The 7,728-nt window shown below is 46.5% G+C and overlaps 1 non-coding gene across 1 annotated transcript; it reads right to left on the reverse strand.

Moving 5' to 3' along the window:
• Positions 1–596: 596 nt before the first annotated feature.
• On the reverse strand, positions 597–691 carry trnar-ucu (transfer RNA arginine (anticodon UCU)). The gene is made up of 2 exons: positions 655–691; positions 597–632 (listed from the first exon to the last, which is right to left on the reverse strand). It is a non-coding gene; the product is annotated as a tRNA-Arg (tRNA).
• Positions 692–7,728: the final 7,037 nt, after the last annotated feature.

Here is a 7,728-nt window from a genome sequence, read left to right on the forward strand (position 1 = left end):
AATTACCTTGCTCTTTGTCGAAATAGTGTTTCCTGTCCACCTGAGAGGCCAGACAGGGCCTCGGTTTTTCATCTCATCCAAAGGACGGCAACTCCGATAGTGCAGCGCTCCCTCAGTATTGCACTGAACTGTCAGCCTCGATTTTTGTGCTCAAGTCTTGGAATAGTTCGTGGATTTCAGGAGACGGGAGGAATCTCCCCCAAGCTCCACCTGAAACTCCGCACAGTCGCAGGACTTGAACCATAAACCCGTCATTTTCTTTGCATGTATCTCTCTATCTCTTCCTAACTATTTCTTTTTTCTCTCTTTTCCCTGATAGATTTCGCAGGCTTCCTAGAACGGCCACTGCTGATCTAACCTGTAACACCAGCAGAAAATGGTAAAGAAAGAAATAATGACTGAGGCGGCAGGGAACGTAATTCAGAAAAGTATAATGGAATGAATAAAATATTTCAAGTAGGTGCGCAGATTGAAGCTGGCCTGTTCTTCAATCACAATTCAGGCGATCTCATTGGCCATTCCCATTCTCTGAAGGGTTTCAATGAACCAGTTGTGGCTTTGCTGCAAAATTTCACCACCGGAATCTGATTAAATAACGACTCTGGTGGGACTCGAACCCACAACCTTTGAATGACTTTCCCAGAAATTATTAACTAGAAGTCCAATGCGCTATCCATTGCGCTACAGAGCCGATGACATGCTAGGGTTTCACATTACTCTATACAGGGATAGTCATTGTTCGTCAACTGCAGCAGCAAAATACTGCGGCTGAAATCCGAAATAACAACAGAAAACGCTGGAAAAACTCAGCAGTCCAGGCAGTGTCCATGGAGAAAGAAACAGAGTTAACGTTTCAGGTCGATGACCCTTCGTCACTCCAGAATGATGCGGGACTGATTAACTTTTGTTCATGTTTCTGTCCTGGAGATACAAGTGGATTGCAGCTGTCAATCATAACAGGGTTTAGGGGGAACTTCCTGCATTAATCAAACCACCACAGCCTCCAGCTGTCAATTAAATCTCCCCATCAGAGAGAGAGAGAGAGAGAGACTGTCAGAGAGCTTCCTGCATCCGGCCCTGAGTCTGTTACACTCACCAGCTGCTCACCCACACCCCGCTGTCAGAAACACTGAACATTTTTACCGAGACCCTTCAAATACAGTCTATAAAATGAGAAAAGGTCAAAGTTCATTAAAATTCGATAGAATGGAACAAAGTTAATAAACTTTCCACCATCACTCGGTAACCATGTTCGCCATTCCTTCAATCGGTGGAATAAATTATCGGCTGTGCCTTGATCGCTTCTGGGCAGTCGGACAGTTCGTCCTTCATTCTGCTCTGATTCACTTTCCCAAAGCGGATCGACAGATCCTCAAATCTACTGACTGGGTTTTCTGTTTTTGGTTCCTTTCGATTTGTCCCGCTCCCGACTGGCAATGTATTCCAGACCTCGTAGCAACCCTCCCCCTTGCATCGTGTCACAGCCTCGATTGAAAGCGACCCACAGCAACCCGAACCTCGTCACCTATCCGCTGACAGACACACCGCGGTCACACTCTGCTTCAGTAAGATTAATGTCCAGAGCGGGTTCAAGGTCCAATTCAATTGCGAGCAGAGCGCAGCACTTGAGAGCGAAACAATTTTGCCTTTTGTAACTGTCTTCTAAAGCGCCGCACTGCTCCACTCAGACAGTTCATTAGGACGATAATGTATCCCAATAGGTTTATCCCAATTCAGCCGTTCTCAGGGGTGCAGAAAGCAAAATGTGAAGATCCTGCATTGGCTGGAATCGAACCCGGGTCTAACACGGCAGGCAAAACGTCTCTGTTTGCACAAGGCAATGTCCGCACAGATCCGCGCAAGTGCCCAGTTAGAAACCTGTCTGAAAGAACATGCAGTCTGACAGAGCTCCTGTGATTACCCAACCCAGTCTGATCTCCAGCCGTTGCACCGGCCACTCGCAGCTGCGATCACCGAGTGTTTAAGGCGTTGGACATGAAATCGAGCGTCATGTGTTCTGCGCAGATGCGAATCCTGCTCCCAGCGCCGCTGCTTCAAGCTCTCTTCCTGAACCGGTCTGAAAGAATGGCTGATCAGCTGTGGGAGGCGGTGCTGTGCTGCCCGTCATTACTTTCAGTAACTCGTTGTCTGTCAGCTGGCTGCACGTGTCCAGTGTGAAACCTGTCTGAGCGCCCAGCAGACTGACTTTAGTTTAACCATCTTTTAAAGATGTTTTCCAAGAGTTGCCCTGAGCAGATGGTGAGTTTCTTTCTGAAGAGCGGTTCGCCAATCCAGCTCCGAGGGAAAGTGGGTTGTGACTGGAGTCACTTGCGTAACAGGAAGTGTGAGGGCGGCAGTTTCCCTTTCTGAAGGACATCAATAACCAGTTGAAGTTTTACTGCATAATCTCCCTGTCGAGCCCTGACCTGAAACAGGACTCGAACCCATAACTTGTCAATGCTGAATCTTGATTCACAAGTCCAATGAGATCTCCATTGCGTCACAGAGCTGATTTCAACGCAAAGCCTTTTCATTTACCTGGCTGGTTGGTTTTTATGTTGCTCCCTTAAAGCTCGGGAATTTCGGACAATGTGGGGAAAACGTTGCGAAATCTGCGTTTTTCTATTTAAAGGAATGTTATTTCGAAAGTGTCGATATGCTGTAAGAATAACCAGTAATAATAAATGGGGCGTCTCCAGGATTTGAACCTGGGACCTCTTGCATTTCAACTTTTAAATCCCAAAGCGAAATTCATACTCCTAGATAAACGAGCCGTCGACCAAGTGCCTTTACCCTCATAAGAGCATAAGAAATAGGAGCAGGCCATTCGGCCCCTCGAGCCTGCTCCGCCATTTCCTAAGATCATGGCTGATCCGATATTTGGCCTCAACTCCACTTTCCTGCCGGCTCCCCATAACCCTTGACTCCCATGTTGCTCAGAAATCTGTCTATCTAAGCCTTGAATATATTCAATGATTCAGCTTCCACAGCTCTTTGGGGTAAAGAATTGCAAAGATTCACGATCCTCTAAGAGAAGAAATTCCTCCTCATCTCCGTCTTAAATGGGCCACCCCTTATGCTGAGACTAGGCCCCCTCGTTCTAGATTCCCTGATGAAGGGAAACATTCTCTCTAAATTTACCCTGTCCAACCGCCTCAGAACCTTATATGTTTCAATAAGATCTCCTCTCATTCTTCTAAACTCCAATGAGTATATGCCCAGCCTGCTCAAACTTTACTCATACTCATAAGACAACCCTTCCATCCCAGGAATCAACCCAGTGAACCTTCTCTTAACTGACTCCAATGCAAGTGTATCCCTCCTTAAATAAGGGGACCAAAACTGTTCACAGCTCTCTAGGTTTGTTCTCACCAGCGCCCTATACAGTTGTAGCAAGACTTCCCTACTTTTATGCTCAATCCCCCTTGAAAAAAGGCCAACATTCCATTTGCCTTCCTAATTACTTGCTTCACCTGCATGTTAACTTTTTGTGTTTCATGTACGAGGACAACCAAATCCCTCTGTACCACCGCATTCTGTAGTCTTTCTCCATTTAAATAATATTTTTCTTTTCTATTCTTCCTACCAAAGTGGATAACTTCACATTTTCCCACATTATATTCCATCTGCCAAATTCTTGCCCATTCACTTAACCTATCTATATCCCTTTGCAGACTCATTATGTTCTCCTCACAACTTGCTTTGTATCATCCGCAAAATTGGCTACAATACACTCGCTTCCTGCATCCAAGTCATTAATATAGATTGAAAATAGTTGAGGCCTCAGTACTGATCCCTGTGGTACGCCACTAGTTACAAATTGCCATCCTGAAAATGACCCATTTATCCCGACTCTCTGTTTTCTGTTAGTTAGCCAATCCTCTATCCTATCTAATATATTACCCCAACACCACGTGCTCTTATCTTATGCAGTAACCTTTTATGTAGCACCTTGTCGAATGCCTTTTGGAAATCCAAATACACAACATCTACTGGTTCCCTTTTATCCACCCTGCTCGTTACCTCCTCAAAGAACTCTAATAGATTTATCAAACATGATTTCCCTTTCATAAAACACCTGTTTGATTGTATTATGATTTTCCAAATGTCCTGCTACTACTTCCTTAATAATGGATTCGAGCATTTTGCCCATTGCAGATGTTAGGCTAACTGGTCTATAGTTTCCTGCATTCTGTCTCCCTTCTTTTTTGAATAAGGGAGTTATATTTGCGGTTTTCAAACCCGCTGGAACCTCTCCAGAATCCAGGGAATTTTGGAAGATAACAACCAATGCATTCACTATCTCTGCAGTCACGTATTTTAAGACCCTAGGATGCAGGCCATCAGGTCCAGGGGACTTGTCAGCCTTTAGACCCAAAAGTTTGCCTAACACTTTTTCTCTACTGATAGTGATTGTGTTAAGTTCCTCCCTCCATTTTGCCCCTTGATCTTCTACTGTTACTGGGATGTGGATTTAGGAAAAGATGATCACATTTCCAATTAATGAACAGGGGCGCTGCGAGCTGGGATCTCACCTGCGCAGAGAAAACTAATGGATCTTTGAACACAACACCTTAACAACTCGGGCATCCCAGCTGAAAACGCACTCTTTTTAAAAAGACTAACGCACAGAATGATCCGGGACTGTGAGCACACCCAGTTTAAACAGACACAGAATGATCAAGGACTGTGAGCACTCCCGGTTTAATCAGACACAGAATGATCCAGGACTGTGAGCACTCCCGGTTTAAACAGACACAGAATGATCCAGAACTGTGAGCACTCCCGGTTAAACAGACACAGAATGATCTGGAACTGTGACCATCCCGCTTTAAACAGACACAGAATGATCCGGGACTGTGAGCGCTCCCGATTTAAACAGACACAGAATCATCCGGGACTGTGAGTACTCCCGGGTTAAACAGACACAGAGTGATCCGGGACTTTGAGAACTCCCGGTTTAAACAGACACAGAGTGATCCAGGACTGTGAGCACTCCCAGTTTAAACAGACATAGAATGATCCAGGACTGTGAGCACTCCCGGTTTAAGCAGGCACAGAATGATCTGGGACTTTGAGCACTCCCAGTTTAATCAGACACAGAATGATCCGGGACTTTGAGCATCCCTTTTAAACAGACACAGAGTGATCCGGGACTTTGAGAACTCCCGGTTTAAACAGACACAGAGTGATCCAGGACTGTGAGCACTCCCGGTTTAAACAGACACAGAATGATCCGGGACTGTGAGCACTCCCAGTTTAAACAGACACAGAATGATCCGGGACTGTGAGAACTCCCGGTTTAAACAGACACAGAATGATCCGGGACTTTGAGCATCCCTTTTAAACAGACACAGAGTGATCCGGGACTGTGAGCACTCCCAGCTTAAACAGACTCAAAATGATCCAGGACTGACAGCACATCCCTTTTAAACATATGCATAAGGATCCGGGACTGACAGCACATCCCTTTTAAACATATGCATAAGGATCCGGGAATGACAGCACATCCCTTTTAAACAGACACAGAATGATCCGGGACTGAGAGCACATCCATTTTTAACAGACACAGAATGACCCGGTACTGGAAATCAGAAATAAAAACAGAGAATGCTGGAAACACTCATCAGGTAAGGCAGCATCGTGGAGCGAGAAACAGAATTAACGTTTCAGGTCAATGACCCTTTGTCAGAACTGAAACAAGTTAAAGAAGAGAGATTATTAAGCAAGTGCAGAGGCAGGGAAAGGGAGGAGGGGAGAAAAGAACAAAAGGGAAGGTCTGTGATAGGATGGAAGGCAGGAGAGATTAAATGACAAAAGGGATGGTGGTAGAAGGCGAAAGGAGATGGTAATGGGACAAGTTAGAAACAAAAGATGAGTCTAGATTTGGTTTAAATGGCAATGGCAGAATCATCAACAGCTGCCATGTGAGAGGCAAAAGCCAAGAGAAAAATAATAGGGGCAGAGGTTATGGTCTGAAAATATTGAACACGATGTTGAGTCCAGAAGACTGTAAAGTGCCTAATCGAAAGATGAGGTGCTGTTCCTCGAGCTTACGCTCAGCTTCGTTGAAACAGTGTAAGAGCCCGAGTCCAGCGAGGTCAGAGTGGGAATGGAGTGGAGAATTAAAGTGACAGGCGACCAGAAGCTCGGGGTCACTCTTACGGACTGAACGGAGGTGTTCTGCAAAGTAGTCACCCAATCTGCATTTGGTCTCCCCAGTGTAGAGAAGACCGCATCGTGAGCAGCGAATACAGTATACTAAATTGCAAGAAGTACAAATAAATCGCTGTTGCACCCGGAACGAGTGTTTGGTGCCCTGGTCAGTGGGAAATGAGGTTGGTAAAATTGCAGGTGTTGTATCTCCTGCGCTTGCACAGGAAGGTGTCATGGGGAGGGGAGGGGCTGTTCTGTGTGATTGAGCAGTGGACCAGGGTGTCGTGGAGCGAGTGGTCCCTTCGGAATGCTGAAAAGGGAGGGGAAAATGTGTTTGGTGGTGGGATCACGATGGAGGTGGAAGAAATGGATGAGGATGATCTGTTGAATGTGTAGGCTGGTGGGGTGAAAGGTGAGGACAAGGAGAATCCTATCGTGGTTCTAGGAGGGAGGGGAAGGGGTGAGATCAGAAGTGTGGGAAATGGAATGGACATGGTCAAGGGCCGTGCCAACCATGGTAAAGTGGAATCTTCGGTTGAGGAAAGATAAAGACATATCGGAAGCACGAGTATGGAAGGTGGCATTGTCAGAACAGATGCAACGGAGTGGGAGGAACTGGGAGAATGAGGTCGAGTCCATACAGGAAGCGGGGTGGGAGGAAGTATAGTCCAGGTAGCTGAGAGAGTCAGTGGGCTTATAGTGGATATTTGTCGACATCCTATTCCCAGAAATGGAGGCAGAGAAGTCGAGGAAGGGAAGAGACGAGTTGGAGATGGACCAAGTGAAGGTGAGGGAAGGGTGGAAATTGTAAGCAAAGTGAATGAAAAAGAGGTGAGGGAGGGCACCTGAGTATGACTGGAACAAAGAATGTTCCACATATCCCAGGAAAAGGCAGGCATAGCTGGGACACATGTGGGTTCCCATAGCAACACCTTTAATTTGGAGGAAGTGAATGGAGTCAAAAGAGAAGTTGTTCAATGTGAGAAGAATATCAGCCAGGGGGAGGATGGTGGTGGTGCATGGGGACTGGTTGGGCCTCTGTTCAATGAGGAAGCGGAACGCCCTCAGGCCATCCTGGTGGGGAATGAGGGATTGGAAGTATATAGTCAAAAGGAGATGATTGGGACCAGGAAACTGGAAACTGTTAAAGTGACAGAGGGCATCGGAAGAGTCGCAGATGTAGTTTGGAAGAGACTGGACAAGAGAAGGGAAAATAGGCTTGAGATAGGAAGAAATCAGTTCCATGCAGAAAAACAGGCTGAAACGATGGGTCTACCAGGGCAGCCCTGTGTGGGTCTTGGGAAGGAGGGAGAAGCGGGCTGTGCAAGGGTGGGGGGACTATGAGGTTGGCGGCCATGGAGGGAAGATCTCCAGAGGAGATGAGGTGAGTGACTGTCTTGGAAACAATGGCTTGATGTTCGGTAGTGGGGTCATGATCTAGGGGGAGATAGGAGCAGGCGTTGGAGAGCTGGCATTCAGCTTCCGCAAGGTAGAGGTCAGTTCGACAAACAACTGCAGCACCCTTGTCAGCAGGTTTAATGACAATGTTGGGGTGGAGCTGAGAGAATGGAG

This window comes from Somniosus microcephalus, unplaced genomic scaffold (assembly GCF_052327205.1).
Source record: "Somniosus microcephalus isolate GS21.2 unplaced genomic scaffold, FLI_Smic_1.0 unresolved_chr1, whole genome shotgun sequence".
Lineage (NCBI taxonomy): Eukaryota > Metazoa > Chordata > Chondrichthyes > Squaliformes > Somniosidae > Somniosus > Somniosus microcephalus.